This window comes from Heterodontus francisci, unplaced genomic scaffold (genome assembly GCF_036365525.1).
Source record: "Heterodontus francisci isolate sHetFra1 unplaced genomic scaffold, sHetFra1.hap1 HAP1_SCAFFOLD_66, whole genome shotgun sequence".
NCBI lineage: Eukaryota > Metazoa > Chordata > Chondrichthyes > Heterodontiformes > Heterodontidae > Heterodontus > Heterodontus francisci.
This window is the reverse complement of record NW_027140986.1, coordinates 393,139-413,549: the sequence shown is the minus strand read 5'-3', so window position 1 is coordinate 413,549 and position 20,411 is coordinate 393,139.

Genomic DNA, 20,411 nt, shown 5'->3' with positions numbered 1-20,411 from the left:
CACAGAAATACACTGACACCAATTAACAAATACATGCACTTTCACTAAGCATTTTGACATACACTGACACCAAGTAACAAAGACATACACTGACACCAAGTAACAAAGACATACACTGATACCCAGTAACACAGACACACACTCACACCAAGTAACAAAGACATACACTGATACCCAGTAACACAGACATACACTTACACCAAGTAACACAGACGTACACTGACACCAAGTAACAATGACTTTCTCTGATACCCAGTAAAACAGGCACACACTTACACCAAGTAACAAAAACACTCACTTACACCAAGTAGCAAAGACATACACTGATACCAAGTAACACAGACACAAACGTACACCAAGTAACACAGACACACACTTACACCAAGTAACAAAGTCATACACTTACACCAAGTAACACAGACATACACTGACACCAAGTAACAAAGACATACAATTACACCAAGTAACAAAGTCATACACTTACACCAAGTAACACAGACATACACTGACACCAAGTAACAAAGACATACAATTACACCAAGTAACAAAGACACACACTTGCACCAAGTAACACAGACATGCACTGTCACCATGTAGCAAAGACTTGCACTGATACCCAGTAACACAGACACACACTTACTCCAAGTAACAAAGATATACACTGATACCCAGTAACACAGACACACACTGACACCAAGTAACAAAGACATACACTGACACCAAGTCACAAAAACAGACACTGACACCCAGGAACAAAGACAAACACTGACACCAAGTAACGAAGACAGACACTGACACCCAGTAACTAAGACAGACAATGACACAACGTTACAAAGACATACACTGACACCAAGTAACAAAGACATACACTTGCACCAAGTAACACAGACATACACTGACACCAAGTAACAAAGACATACAATTACACCAAGTAACAAAGACACACACTTACACCAAGTAACACAGACATACACTGACACCAAGTAACAAAGACCTGCACTGTTACCCAGTAACACAGACACACACTTACACCAAGTAACAAAGACATGCACTGATACCAAGTAACACAGACACACACTTACACCAAGTAACACAGACATACACTGACACCAAGTAACAAAGACATACACTGATACCCAGTAGCACAGACACACACTTGGGGGGCACATTGGCATTTTGGTTAGCAGCCTCACAGCTCCAGGGACACGAGCCCGATTCTGGGTTCTGCCTGGGCGGAGTTTGCAAGTTCTCCCTTTGTCTGCGTGAGTTGCCTCCGGGTGCTCCGGTTTCTTCCCACATGCCAAAGACTTGCAGGTTGATATGTTAATTGGCCATTTTAAATTGACACGAGTATAGGTAGGTGGTAGGGAAATATATAGGGACAGGTGGGGTTGTGATAGGAATACGGGATTAGTGTAGGATTAGTATAAATGAGCGGTTGATGGTCGGCACAGACTCGGTTGGCCGAAGGGCCTGTTTCAGTGCTGCATCACTAAACTAAATACTGACACACAGTAACACCAACAAACACACACTGACACCCAGTAACATAGAGAAACACAAGTACACAGTAACAAAGACATACACTGAAACACAGACACACACTGTCACCAAGTAACAAAGACATACACTGACACCCAGTAACAAAGACATACACTGACACCGAGTCACAAAGACAAACACTGATAACCAGTAACAAAGACAAACAATTACAAGAAGTAACAACGACATACACTGACACCAAGTAACAAAGACATACACTTACACCAAGTAACAAAGACATACACTGATACCCAGTAAAACAGACACACACTGACACCAAGTAACAAAGACATACACTGACACTAAGTAACAAAGGCATACAGTTACACCAAGTAACAAAGACACACACTTACACAAAGTAACACAGACATACACTGACACCAAGTAAGAAAGACAGAAAATTACACCAAGTAACAAAGACATACACTTACACCAAGTATTTTGACATACACTGACACCAAGTAACAAAGACATACACTGAAACCCAGTAACACCGACACACACTTACACCAAGTAACAAAGACATACACTGACACCAAGTCACAAAGACACACACTGACACCCAGTAACAAAGACATACACTGATAAAAAGTCACAAAGACATACACTGATACCCAGCAACACAGACACACACTTACACCAAGTAACACAGACATACACTGACACCCAGTAACAAAGACATACACAGACACCCAGTAACACAGGCACACACGGACACCAAGTAACAAAGACACACACTGACACCCAGTAACACAGACACACACTGACACCAAGTAACAAAGACATACACTGACACCAAGTAACAAAGACATACACTTACACCAAGTAACAAAGACATACACTGACACCAAGTAACAAAGGCATACGCTTACACCAAGTAACAAAGACAGACACTTACACCAAGTAACACAGACATACACTGACACCAAGTAACAAATACATGCACTTTCACCAAGTATTTTGACATACACTGACACCAAGTAACAAAGACATACACTGATACCCAGTAACACAGACACACACTCACACCAAGTAACAAAGACATACAATGATACCCAGTAACACAGACACACACTTACACCAAGTAACACAGACATACACTGACACCAAGTAACAAAGACATACACTGATACCCAGTAACACAGGCACACACTGACACCAAGTAACAAAGACATACGCTGACAACAAGTAACAAAGACATACACTTACACCAAGTAACAAAGACACACACATACACCAAGTGACACAGACATACACTGACACCAAGTAACAAAGACAGACAATAACAACAAGTAACAAAGACATACACTTACAACAAGTATTTTGACATACACTTACACCAAGTAACACAGACAAACACTGACACCAAGTAACAAAGACATAAAATTACACCAAGCAACAAAGACACACACTTACACCAAATAACACAGCCATACACTGACACCAAGTAACAAAGACATACACTGTTACCCAGTAACACAGACACACTCTTACACCAAGTAACAAAGACATACACTGATACCAAGTAACACAGACACACACTGACACACAGTAATAAAGACATACACTGACACCAAGTCACAAAGACATACACTGATACCAATTCACAAAGACATACACTGATCCCCAGTAACACAGACACACAGTCACACCAAGTAACAAAGACATACACTGACACCAAGTAACAAAGGCATATGCTTACACCAAGTAACAAAGACAGACACTTAACCAAGTAACACAGACATACACTGACACCAAGTAACAAATACATGCACTTTCACCAAGTATTTTGACATACACTGACACCAAGTAACAAAGACATACACTGACACCAAGTAACAAAGACACACACTGATACCAAGTAACACAGACACAAACGTACACCAAGTAACACAGACACACACTTACACCAAGTCGCAAAGACATACACTGATACCCAGTAACACAGGCACACACTGACACCAAGTAACAAAGACATACGCTGACAACAAGTAACAAAGACATACACTTACACCAAGTAACAAAGACACACACAGTGGCGCAGTGGTTAGCACCGCAGCCTCACAGCTCCAGGGACCCGGGTTCGATTCTGGGTACTGCCTGTGTGGAGTTTGCAAGTTCTCCCTGTGTCTGCGTGGGTTTTCTCCGGGTGCTCCGGTTTCCTCCCACAAGCCAAAAAAGACTTGCAGGTTGGTAGGTAAATTGGCCACTATAAATTGTCACTAGTATAGGTAGGTGGTAGGGAAATACAGGGACAGGTGGGGATGTTTGGTAGGAATATGGGATTAATGTAGGATTAGTATAAATGGGTGGTTGATGGTCGGCACAGACTCGGTGGGCCGAAGGGCCTGTTTCAGTGCTGTATCTCTAATCTAATCTAAAAACACAGACATACACTGACACCAAGTAACAAAGACATATACTGATATCCAGTAACACAGACACACACTTAAACCAAGTACCAAAGACATTCACTGATACCCTATAACACAGACACACACTTACACCAAGTAACAAAGACATACACTGACACCAAGTAACAAAGACATACACTGACACACAGTAACACAGACATACAATGATACCCAGTAACAAAGACATACACTTACACGAAGTAACACAGACATACACTGACACAAAGTAACAAAGACATCCACTTACACCAAGTAACACAGACATGCACTGTCACCATGTAGCAAAGAGTTGCACTGATACCCAGTAACACAGAATCACACTTACACCAAGTAACAAAGATATACACTGATACCCAGTAACACAGACACACACTGACACCAAGTAAAAAGACATACACTGACACCAAGTCACAAAGACAGACACTGACACCCAGGAACAAAGACAAACACTGACACCAAGTAACGAAGACAGACACTGACACCCAGTAACTAAGACATACACTGACACCAAGTAACAAAGACATACACAGACACCAAGTAACAAAGACAGACACTGATACCCTGTAACACAGACACACACTTACACCACATAACAAAGACATACAATGATACCCAGCAACACAGACGCAAACTTTCCCCAAGTAACAAATACAGACACTGATACCCAGTAACACAGACATACACTTACACTAAGTATCAAAGACATACAATGACACCAAGTAACAAAGACATACACTGACACCAAATAACACAGACATACACTGACACCAAGTAACAAAGACATACACTTACACCAAGTAACAAAGACATACACTGACACCAAGTAACAAAGACATGCAATGATACCCAGCAACACAGACACACACTTACACCAAGTATCAAAGACATACACTGACACCAAGTAACAAAGACACACAAATACACCAAGTACACAGACATACACTGACACCAAGTAAACAAGACATACACTGATACCCAGTAACACAGACACACACTTACACCAAGTAACAAAGACATACACTGATACTCAGTAACACAGACACACACTTACACCAAGTAACAAAGACAGACAATGACACCAAGTAACAAAGACATACACTGATACCCAGTAACACAGACACACACTTACACCAAGTAACAAAGACATACACTTACACCAAGTAACAAAGACATACACTGATACCCAGTTACACAGACACACACTTACACCAAGTAACATCGACACACACAGACACCAAGTAACAAAAAGGTACACTGATACCCAGTAACACAGACACACACTTGCACCAAGTAACAAAGACATACACTGACACCAAGTAACAATGACAGACACTGATACTCAGTAACACAGACACACACTTCCACCAAGTAACAAAGACAAACACTGATACCCAGCAACACAGACACACACTTGCACCAAGTAACAAAGACAGACACTGATTCCCAGTAACACAGACATACACTTACACCAAGTATCAAAGACATACACTGACACCAAGTAGCAAAGACATACACTTACACCAAATAACAAAGACATACACTGACACCAAGTAACAAAGACATACACTTACTCCACGTAATAAAGACATACACTGACACCAAGTAACAGAGACATACAGTTACACCATGTAACACAGACATACACTGACACAAAGTAACAAAGACATACACTTACACCAAGTAACAAAGACATACACTGAAACCAAGTTACAAAGACATACACTGATACCCAGTAACACAGACACACATTTACACCAAGTAACACAGACACACATTTACACCAAGTAACAAAGACAGACAGTGACACCAAGTAACAAAGACATACACTGATACCCAGTAACACAGATACACAATTGCACCAAGTAACAGAGACATACACAGACACCAAGTAACAAAGACGTACACTTGCACCAAGTAACAAAGACATGCACTGACACCAAGAAACAAAGAAATACACTTACACCAAGTAACAAAGACATACAGTGATACCCAGTAACACAGACACACACTTACACCAAGTAACAAAGACAGACACTGACACCCAGTAACAAGGACACACACTGAAACCAAGTAACAAAGACACACACTGACACCAAGTAACAAAGACATACACAGACTCCAAGTAACAAAGACAGACACTGATACCCTGTAACATAGACACACACTTACACCACATAACAAAGACATACAATGATACCCGGCAACAGAGACGCACACTTTCACCAAGTAACAAATACAGACACTGATACCCAGTAACACAGACATACACTTACACTAAGTATCAAAGACATACACTGACACCAAGTAACAAAGACATACACTTACACCAAGTAACACAGAAATACACTGACACCAAGTAACAAAGATATACACTTACACCAAGTAACAAAGACATACACTGACACCAAGTAACAAAGACATACAATGATACCCAGCAACACAGACATACACTTACACCAAGTATCAAAGACATACACTGACACCAAGTAGCAAAGGGATACACTTACACCAAGTAACAAAGACATACACTGACACCAAGTAACAAAGACATACACTTACACTAAGTATCAAAGACATACACTGACACCAAGTAACAAAGACATACACTTACACCAAGTAACAAAGACATACACTGACACCAAGTAACAAAGACATACACTTACACCAAGTAACAAAGACATACACTGACACCAAGTAACAAAGACATGCACTGATACCCAGTAACGCAGACACACACTTACACCAAGTAACACAGACATACACTGTCACCAAGTAACAAAGACATACACTCACACCAAGTAACAAAGACATACACTGATACTCAGTAACACAGACACACACTTACACCAAGTAACAAAGACAGACAATGACACCAAGTAACAAAGACATACACTTACACCAAGTAACAAAGACATACACTGACACCAAGTAACAAAGACATACACTTACACCAAGTAACACAGCCATACACTGACACCAAGGAACAAAGACACACTTACACCAAGTACACAGATATACACTGACACCAAGTAGCAAAGACATACACTGATGCCCAGTAAAACAGACAAACACTTGCAGCAAGTAACAAAGACATACACTGACACTAAGTAACAAAAACAGACACTTACAGCAAATAACAAAGACACACAGTGACACCATGTGACAAAGACATACACTTACACCAACTAACAAAGACACACAATTACACCAAGTAACACAGACATACACTGACACCAATTAACAAAGACATGCACTTACACCAAGTAAGAAAGACACACAATTACACCAAGTAGCACAGACCTACACTGACACTAAGTGACAAAGACATACACTGAGACCCAGTAACACAGACACACTCTTACACCAAGTAACAAAGACAGACACTGATACCCAGTAACACAGACACACACTGACACCTAGTAACAAAGACAGACAATGATACCCAGTAACACAGACGCACACTAACACCAAGTCACAAAGACATACACTGACACCCAGAAACAAACACAAACACTGACACCCAGGAACAAAGACACACACTGACACCAAGTAACAAAGACACACAATGACACCAAGTAACAAAGACAGACACTGATACCCAGTAACACAGACGCACACTTACACCAAGTAACAAAGACATACACTGATACCCAGCAACACAGACACACACTTACACCAATTAAAAAAACATACACTGACACCAAGTAGCAAAGAAATACACTTACACCAAGTAACAAAGGCATACACTGACACCAAGTAACAAAGACATACACTTACTCCAAGTAACAAAGACATACACTGACAACAAGTAACAAAGACATACAGTTAAACCTAGTAACACAGATATACACTGACACCAAGTAACAAAGACACACACTGACACCAAGTAACAAAGACAGACACTGATTCCCAGTAACACAGACACACACTTACACCAAGTAAGAAAGACATACACTGATACCCAGCAACACAGACACACACTTATACCAATTAAAAAAGACATACACTGACACCAAGTAGCAAAGACATACACTTACACCAAGTAACAAAGACATACAATGACACCAAGTAACAAAGACATACACTTACTACAAGTAACAAAGACATACACTGACACTAAGTAACAAAGACATACAGTTACATCAAGTAACACAGACATACACTGACACCAAGGAACAAAGACACACACTGACACCAAGTAACAAAGACACACACTGAAACCAAGTAACAAAGACAGACACTGATTCCCAGTAACACAGACACACACTTACACCAAGTAACAAAGACATACACTGACACCAAGTAACAAAGACATACACTGATACCCAGTTACACAGACACACACTTACACCAAGTAACATAGACACACACAGACACCAAGTAACAAAGACGTACACTGATACCCAGTAACATAGACACACACTTACACCAAGTAACAAAGACATACACTGACACCAAGTAACAAAGACAGACACTGATACCCAGTAACACAGACACACACTTACACCAATTAACAAACACATACACTGATACCCAGCAACACAGACACACACTTACACCTAGTAACAAAGACAGACACTGATACCCAGTAACACAGACATACACTTACACCAAGTATCAAAGACATACACTGACACCAAGTAGCAAAGACATACACTTACACCAAGTAACAAAGACATACACTGACACCAAGTAACAAAGACATACAGTTACTCCAAGTAACAAAGACATACACTGAGACCAAGTAACAAAGACATACACTTACACCAAGTAACACAGCCATCCACAGACACCAAGTAACAAAGACACACACTTACACCAAGTACACAGATATACACTGACACCAAGTAACAAAGACATACACTTACACCAACTAACAAAGACACACACTTACACCAAGTAAGAAAGACACACTCTTACACCAAGTAACAAAGACAGACACTGATACCCAGTAACACAACACACACTTACACCAAGAATCAAAGACATACACTGACAACAAGTAACAAAGACATACACCTACACCAAGTAACAAAGACAGACACTGACACCAAGTAGCAAAGACATAAATTAACACCAAGTAACAAAGACAAACACTGACACCAAGTAACAAAGACATACACTTCCACCAAGTAAGACAGACATACACTTACGCCAATTAACAAAGACACATACTTAAACCAAGTAACACGGACTTCCACTGACACCAAGTAACAAAGACATACACTGATACCCAGTAACACAGACACACACTTACACCAATTAACAAAGACAGACACTGATACACAGTAATGCAGACACACACTTACACCAAGTCACAATGTCACACACTGACACTCAGTAACAAAGACAGACACTGATACACAATAACACAGACACACAGTTACACCAAGTAACAAAGACAGACACTGACATCCAGTAACACAGACACACACTTACACCAAGTCACAAAGACACACACTGACACCCAGTAACAAAGACATACACTGACACCCAGTAACACAGACATACACTTAAACCAAGTATCAAAGACATGCACTGACACCAAGTAGCAAAGACATACACTTACACCAAGTAACAAAGACATACACTGACACCAAGTAACAAAGACATACAGTTACTCCTAGTAACAAAGACATACACTGAGACCAAGTAACAAAGACATCTTTTGGGCCTCCTTATCTCGAGAGACAATGGATACGCGCCTGGAGGTGGTCAGTGGTTTGTGAAGCAGCGCCTGGAGTGGCTATAAAGGCCAATTCTGGAGTGACAGGCTCTTCCACAGGTGCTGCAGAGAAATTTGTTTGTTGGGGCTGTTGCACAGTTGGCTCTCCCCTTGCGCCTCTGTCTTTTTTCCTGCCAACTACTAAGTCTCTTCGACTCGCCACAATTTAGCCCTGTCTTTATGGCTGCCCGCCAGCTCTGGCGAATGCTGGCAACTGACTCCCACGACTTGTGATCAATGTCACACGATTTCATGTCGCGTTTGCAGACGTCTTTATAACGGAGACATGGACGGCCGGTGGGTCTGATACCAGTGGCGAGCTCGCTGTACAATGTGTCTTTGGGGATCCTGCCATCTTCCATGCGGCTCACATGGCCAAGCCATCTCAAGCGCCGCTGACTCAGTAGTGTGTATAAGCTGGGGATGTTGGCCGCTTCAAGGACTTCTGTGTTGGAGATATAGTCCTGCCACCTGATGCCAAGTATTCTCCGAAGGCAGCGAAGATGGAATGAATTGAGACGTCGCTCTTGGCTGGCATACGTTGTCCAGGCCTCGCTGCCGTAGAGCAAGGTACTGAGGACACAGGCTTGATACACTCGGACTTTTGTGTTCCGTGTCAGTGCGCCATTTTCCCACACTCTCTTGGCCAGTCTGAACATAGCAGTGGAAGCCTTACCCATGCGCTTGTTGATTTCTGCATCTAGAGACAGGTTACTGGTGATAGTTGAGCCTAGGTAGGTGAACTCTTGAACCACTTCCAGAGCGTGGTCGCCAATATTGATGGATGGAGCATTTCTGACATCCTGCCCCATGATGTTCGTTTTCTTGAGGCTGATGGTTAGGCCAAATTCATTGCAGGCAGACGCAAACCTGTCGATGAGACTCTGCAGGCATTCTTCAGTGTGAGATGTTAAAGCAGCATCGTCAGCAAAGAGGAGTTCTCTGATGAGGACTTTCCGTACTTTGGACTTCGCTCTTAGACGGGCAAGGTTGAACAACCTGCCCCCTGATCTTGTGTGGAGGAAAATTCCTTCTTGAGAGGATTTGAACGCATGTGAAAGCAGCAGGGAGAAGAAAATCCCAAAAAGTGTGGGTGCGAGAAGACAGCCCTGTTTCACACCACTCAGGATAGGAAAGGGCTCTGATGAGGAGCCACCATGTTGAATTGTGCCTTTCATATTGTCATGGAATGAGGTGATGATACTTAGTAGCTTTGGTGGACATCCGATCTTTTCTAGTAGTCTGAAGAGACCACGTCTGCTGACGAGGTCAAAGGCTTTGGTGAGATCAATGAAAGCAATGTAGAGGGGCATCTGTTGTTCACGGCATTTCTCCTGTATCTGACGAAGGGAGAACAGCATGTCAATAGTCGATCTCTCTGCACGAAAGCCACACTGTGCCTCAGGGTAGACGCGCTCGGCCAGCTTCTGGAGCCTGTTCAGAGCGACTCGAGCAAAGACTTTCCCCACTATGCTGAGCAGGGAGATTCCACGGTAGTTGTTGCAGTCACCGCGGTCACCTTTGTTTTTATAGAGGGTGATGATGTTGGCATCGCGCATGTCCTGGGGTACTGCTCCCTCGTCCCAGCACAGGCATAGCAGTTCATGTAGTGCTGAGAGTATAGCAGGCTTGGCACTCTTGATTATTTCAGGGGTAATGCTGTCCTTCCCAGGGGCTTTTCCGCTGGCTAGGGAATCAATGGCATCACTGAGTTCCGATTTGGTTGGCTGCATGTCCAGCTCATCCATGACTGGTAGAGGCTGGGCTGCATTGAGGGCAGTCTCAGTGACAGCATTCTCCCGGGAGTACAGTTCTAGGTAGTGCTCAACCCAGCGGTCCATCTGTTTGCGTTGGTCAGTGATTATGTCCCCCGATTTAGATTTGAGGGGGGTGATCTTCTTGATGGTTGGCCCAAGAGCTCTCTTCATGCCATCATACATTCCTCTGATGTTTCCGGTGTCTGAGGCCAGCTGAATATGACTGCATAGGTGTTGCCAGTCGTCGTTTGCGCAACGCCTAGCTGTTCTTTGTGCAGTACTTCTGGCTGCTTTAAGTGCTGCGGATGTTAAATCGCTGGGGGCTTTCTTGTAGTTCAAAAGTGCAATGCGCTTAGCGGCGATGACAGGTTCCAGCTCTTCATTATGAGATTGAAACCAGTCTGCATTTCTCTTCGCACTTTTGCCGTAGGTGGTCAAAGCTGACTCATAGATGGCGTCTCTGATGTGGGCCCACTTGGTCTCAGCATCCCATGTGGGAGTGTTTTGAAGGGCTGTTACAAGTGAATTTAGAAATTTTTGTAACAGCTGTGGGTGAGAAGTTCTGCTCGTGTTGATGCGCGATGATAACTGTATGTTGATGACATACAGTTACACCAAGTAACACAGACATACACTGACACCAAGTAACAAAGACATACACTTACACCAAGTAACAAAGACATACACTGACACCAGGTGACAAAGACATACACTGATACCCAGTAACACAGACACACATTTACACCAAGTAACACAGACACACAAATACACCAAGTAACAAAGACAGACAATGACACCAAGTCACAAAGACATGCACTGACACCAAGAAACAAAGACATACACTTACACCAAGTAACAAAGACATACACTGACACCAAGTAAGAAAGACATACACTTACACGAAGTAACACAGACACACACTGACACCAAGTAACAAAGACACACACATACACCATGTACACAGACATACACTGACACCAAGTAACAAAGACATACACTGATACCCAGTAACACAGACACACACTTACACCAAGTAACAAAGACAGACACTGATACCCAGTAACACAGACACACACTAACACCAAGTCACAAAGACATACACTGACACCCAGAAACAAACACAAACACTGACACCCAGTAACAAAGACACACACTGACACCAAGTAACAAAGACACACACTGACACCAGGTAACAAAGACATACACAGACACCAAGTAACAAAGACAGACACTGATACCCTGTAACACAGACACACACTTACACCAAGTAACAAAGACATACACTGATACCCAGCAACACAGACACACACTTACACCAAGTAACAAATACAGACACTGATACCCAGTAACACAGACATACACTTACACAAAGTATCAAAGACATACACTGACACCAAGTAGCAAAGGCATACACTTCCACCAAGTAACAAAGACATACACTGACACCAAGTAATAAAGACATACACTTACACTAAGTATCAAAGACATACACTGACACCAAGTATCAAAGACATACACTTACACCAAGTAACACAGACATACACTGGCACCAAGTAACAAAGACATACACTGATACCCAGTAACGCAGACACACACTTACACCAAGTAACACAGACATACACTGTCACCAAGTAACAAATACAGACACTGATACCCAGTAACACAGACATACACTTACACAAAGTATCAAAGACATACACTGACACCAAGTAGCAAAGGCATACACTTCCACCAAGTAACAAAGACATACACTGACATCAAGTAATAAAGACATACACTTACACTAAGTAACAAAGACATACACTTACACCAAGTAACACAGACATACACTGACACCAAGTAACAAAGACATACACTGATACCCAGTAACGCAGACACACACTTACACCAAGTAACACAGACATACACTGTCACCAAGTAACAAAGACATACACTGACACCAAGTAACAAAGACATACACTGATACTCAGTAACACAGACACACACTTACACCAAGTAACAAAGACAGACAATGACACCAAGTAACAAAGACATACACTGATACCCAGTAAAGCAGACACACACTGACACCAAGTAACAGAGACATACACTGACACCAAGTAACAAAGACATACACTTACACCAAGTAACAAAGACATACACTGACACCAAGTAACAAAGACATACACTTACACCAAGTAACACAGCCATCCACAGACACCAAGTAACAAAGACACACACTTACACCAAGTACACAGATATACACTGACACCAAGTAACAAAGACATACACTGATGCCCAGTAACACAGACAAACACTTGCAGCAAGTAACAAAGACATACACTGACACCAAGTAACAAAGACAGACACTTACAGCAAATAAAACAGACACACAGTGACACGATGTAACAAAGACATACACTTACACCAACTAACAAAGACACACACTTACACCAAGTAAGAAAGACACACTCTTACACCAAGTAACAAAGACAGACACTGATACCCAGTAACACAGACACACACTTACACCAAGAATAAAAGACATACACTGACACCAAGTAACAAAAACATACACCTACACCAAGTAACAAAGACAGACACTGACACCAAGTAACAAAGACATAAATTAACACCAAGTAACAAAGACAAACACTGACACCAAGTAACAAAGACATACACTTCCACCAAGTAAGACAGACATACACTTACACCAATTAACAAAGACACATACTTAAACCAAGTAACACGGACTTACACTGACACCAAGTAATAAAGACATACACTGATACCCAGTAACACAGACACACACTTACACCATGTAACAAAGACAGACACTGATACCCAGTAATGCAGACACACACTTACACCAAGTCACAATGTCACACACTGACACCCAGTAACAAAGACAGACACTGATACACAATAACACAGACACACAGTTACACCAAGTAACAAAGACAGACACTGACATCCAGTAACACAGACACACACTTACACCAAGCCACAAAGACACAAACTGACACTAAGTAACAAAGACATACACTGACACCAAGTACCAAAGACATACACTGACACCAATTAACAAAGACATACACTGATACCCAGAAACACAGACACACACTTACACCAAGTAACAAAGACTTACACTGACACCAAGTAATAAAGCCATAAACTGACACCAAGTAACAAAGACATACACTGATACCCAGTAACACAGACACACACTTACACCAAGTAACAAAGAAATACACTGATACCCAGTAACACAGACACACACTTACACCAAGTAACAAAGACATACACTGACACCAAGTAACGAAGACATACAGTTACACCAAGTAACACAGACATACACTGACACCAAGTAACAAAGTCATACACTTACACCAAGTAACAAAGACATACACTGACACCAGGTAACACAGACATACACTGAATCCCAGTAACACAGCCACACACTGACACCAAGTAACACAGACACACACTTACACCAAGTAACACGGACATACACTGACACCAAGTTACAATGACATACACTGACACCCAGGAACACAGATACACAGTGACACCCAGTAACACAGAGAAACACTGACACCAAGTAACAAAGACACACACAGACACCAAGTAACACAGAGATACACTGACACCAAGTAACAAAGACATCCACTTACACTAAGTACAAAGACATGCACTGACACCAAGCAACAAAGACATACAATGATACCCAGTATCACAGACACGCACTGACACCCAGTAACAAAGACATACACTGACAACAAGTAACAAAGACAGACACTGATACCCAGTAACACAGACACACACTTACACCAAGTAACAAAGACATACACTGATACCCAGTAACACAGACTCACACTTACACCAAGTAACAAAGACATACACTGACACCAAGTAACAAAGACATACACTGATACCCAGTAACACAGACACACACTTGCACCAATTAAAAAAGACACACACTGACACCAAGTAACAAAGACAGACACTGATTCCCAGTAACACAGACACACACTTACACCAAGTAACAAAGACATACACTGATACCCAGCAACACAGACACACACTTACACCGATTAAAAAAGACATACACTGACACCAAGTAACAAAGACATACACTGATACCCAATAACACAGACACACACTTACACCAAGTAACAAAGACATACACTGATACCCAGTTACACAGACACACACTTACATCAAGTAACATAGACACACACAGACACCAAGTAACAAAGACGTACACTGATACCCAGTAACACAGACACACATTTACACCAAGTAACAAAGACATACATTGACACCAAATAACAAAGACAGACACTGATACCCAGTAACACAGACACACACTTACACCATGTAACAAAGACAAACACTGATACCCAGCAACACAGACACACACTTACACCAAGTAACAAAGACAGACACTGATACCCAGTAACACAGACATACACTTACACCAAGTATCAAAGACATACACTGACACCAAGTAGCAAAGACATACACTTACACCAAGTGACAAAGACATACACTGACACCAAGTAACACAGACACACACTTCCACCAAGTAACAAAGACAGACAATGACACCAAGTAACAAAGACATGCACTGACACCAAGAAACAAAGACATACACTTACACCAAGTAACAAAGACATACAGTGACACCAAGTAACAAAGACATACACTTACACCAAGTAACACAGACAAACACTGACACCAAGTAACAAAGACACACACATACACCATGTCCACAGACATACACTGACACCAAGTAACAGAGACATACACTGATACCCAGTAACACAGACACACACTTACACCAAGTAACAAAGACAGACACTGATACCCAGTAACACAGACACACACTAACACCAAGTCACAAAGACATACACTGACACCCAGAAACAAACACAAACACTGACATTAAGTAACAAAGACACACACTGACACCAAGTAACAAAGACACACACTGACACCAAGTAACAAAGACATACACAGACACCAAGTAACAAGGACAGACACTGAAACCCTGTAACACAGACACACACTTACACCAAGTAACAAAGACATACAATGATACCCAGCAACACAGACACACTCTTACACCAAGTATCAAATACAGACACTGATACCCAGTAACACAGACATTCACTTACACCAAGTATCAAAGACAGACACTGACACCAAGTAGCAAAGGCATACACTTACACCAAGTAACAAAGACATACACTGACACCAAGTAATAAAGACATACACTTACACTAAGTATCAAAGACATACACTGACACCAAGTAACAAAGACATACACTTACACGAAGTAACACAGACATACACTGACACCAAGTAACAAAGACATACACTTACACCAAGTAACAAAGACATACACAGACACCTAGTAACAAAGACATACACTGATACCCAGTAACGCAGACACACACTTACACCAAGTAACACAGACATACACTGTCACCAAGTAACAAAGACATACACTGACACCAAGTAACAAAGACATACACTGATACTCAGTAACACAGACACACACTTACACCAAGTAACAAAGACAGACAATGACACCAAGTAACAAAGACATACACTGATACCCAGTAAAGCAGACACACACTGACACCAAGTAACAGAGACATACACTGACACCAAGTAACAAAGATATACACTTACACCAAGTAACAAAGACATACACTGACACCAAGTAACAAAGACATACACTTACACCAAGTAACACAGCCATCCACAGACACCAAGTAACAAAGACACACAATTACACCAAGTACACAGATATACACTGACACCAAGTAACAAAGACATACACTGATGCCCAGTAACACAGATAAACACTTGCAGCAAGTAACAAAGACATACACTGACACCAAGTAACAAAGACAGACACTTACAGCAAATAACACAGACACACAGTGACACCATGTAACAAAGTCATACACTTACACCAACTAACAAAGACACACACTTACACCAAGTAAGAAAGACACACTCTTACACCAAGTAACAAAGACAGACACTGATACCCAGTAACACAGACACACACTTACACCAAGAATCAAAGACATACACTGACACCAAGTAACAAAGACATACACCTACACCAAGTAACAAAGACATACACTGACACCAAGTAACAAAGACATACAGTTACACCACGTAACACAGACATACACTGACACCAAGTAACAAAGACATACACTTACACCAAGTAACAAAGACATACACTGACACCAGGTAACACAGACATACACTGAATCCCAGTAACACCGCCACACACTTACACCAAGTAACACGGACATACACTGGCACCAAGTTACAATGACATACACTGACACCCAGGAACACAGATACACAGTGACACCCAGTAACACAGAGAAACACTGACACCAAGTAACAAAGACACACACTGACACCAAGTAACACAGAGATACACTGACACCAAGTAACAAAGACATCCACTTCCACCAAGTACAAAGACATGCACTGACACCAAGCAACAAAGACATACAATGATACCCAGTATCACAGACACGCACTGACACCCAGTAACAAAGACATACACTGACAACAAGCAACAAAGACAGACACTGATACCCAGTAACACAGACACACACTTACACCAAGTAACAAAGACATACACTGATACCCAGTAACACAGACACACACTTACACCAAGTAACAAAGACATACACTGACACCAAGTAACAAAGACAGACACTGATACCCAGTAACACAGACACACACTTGCACCAAGTAACAAAGACATGCACTGATACCCAATAACACAGAAACACACTTACACCAACTAACACAGTCATACACTGACACAAAGTAACAAAGACATACACTGACACCCAGGAACACAGATACACACTGACACCCAGTAATACAGAGAAACAGTTACTCCAAGTAACAAAGACAGACACTGATACCCAGGAACACAGATACACACTGACACCCAGTAACAGAGAGAAACAATTACTCCAAGTAACAAAGACATACACTGATACCCAGTAACACAGACACGCACTTACACCAAGTCACAAAGACATACACTGACACCAAGTAACAAAGACATACACTGATACCCAGTAACAGAGACACACAATTACACCTAGTAGCAAAGACATACTCTGACAAATATTAAAAAAGACATACACTGATACCCAGTAACACAGACACACACTTGCACCAAGTAACAAAGACATACACTGACACCAAGTAACAAAGACATACACTTACACCAATTAAAGAAGACATACACTGACACCAAGTAACAAAGACATACACTGATGCCCAATAACACAGACACACACTTACACCAAGTAACAAAGACATACACTGATACCCAGTTACACAGACACACACTTACACCAAGTAACAAAGACACACACAGACACCAAGTAACAAAGACGGACACTGATACCCAGTAACACAGAGACACACTTACACCAAGTAACAAAGACATACACTGATACCCAGCAACACAGACACACACTTACACCAAGTAACAAAGACACTCAATTACACCAAGTAACACAGACATACACTGACACCAAGTAACAAAGACAGACACTGATACCAAGTATCACAGACACACACTTACACGAAGTAACAAAGACACTCAATTACACCAAGTAACACAGACATACACTGACACCAAGTAACAAAGACATACACTGATACCCAGTAACACAGACACGCACTTACACCAAGTCACAAAGACATACACTGACACCAAGTAACAAAGACATACACTGATACCCAGTAACAGGGACACACACTTACACCAAGTAACAAAGACATACACTGACAAATATTAACAAAGACATACACTGATACCCAGTAACACAGACACACACTTACACCAAGTAACAAAGACATACACTGATACCCAGCAACACAGACACACGCTTACACCAAGTAACAAAGACCGACACTGATACCCAGTAACACAGACATACACTTACACCAAGTATCAAAGACATACACTGATACCAAGTAGCAAAGACATACACTTACACCAAGTAACAAAGACAGACACTGACACCAAGTAACAAAGACATACACTGATACCCAGTAACACAGACACACATTTACACCAAGTAACAAAGACACTCAATTACACCAAGTAACACAGACATACTCTGACACCAAGTAACAAAGACAGACACTGATACCCAGTAACACAGATACACAGTGACACCCAGTAACACAGAGAAACACTGACACCAAGTAACAAAGACACACACTGACACCAAGTAACACAGAGATACACTGACACCAAGTAACAAAGACATCCACTTACACCAAGTACAAAGACATGCAATGACACCAAGCAACAAAGACATACAATGATACCCAGTATCACAGACACGCACTGACACCCAGTAACAAAGACATACACTGACAACAAGCAACAAAGACAGACACTGATACCCAGTAACACAGACACACACTTACACCAAGTAACAAAGACATACACTGATACCCAGTAACACAGACACACACTTACACCAAGTAACAAAGACATACACTGACACCAAGTAACAAAGACAGACACTGATACCCAGTAACACAGACACACAGTTGCACCAAGTAACAAAGACATGCACTGATACCCAATAACACAGAAACACACTTACACCAACTAACACAGTCATACACTGACACAAAGTAACAAAGACATACACTGACACCCAGGAACACAGATACACACTGACACCCAGTAACACAGAGAAACAGTTACTCCAAGTAACAAAGACAGACACTGATACCCAGGAACACAGATACACACTGACACCCAGTAACACAGAGAAACAATTACTCCAAGTAACCAAGACATACACTGATACCCAGTAACACAGACACGCACTTGCACCAAGTCACAAAGACATACACTGACACCAAGTAACAAAGACATACACTGATACCCAGTAACAGAGACACACA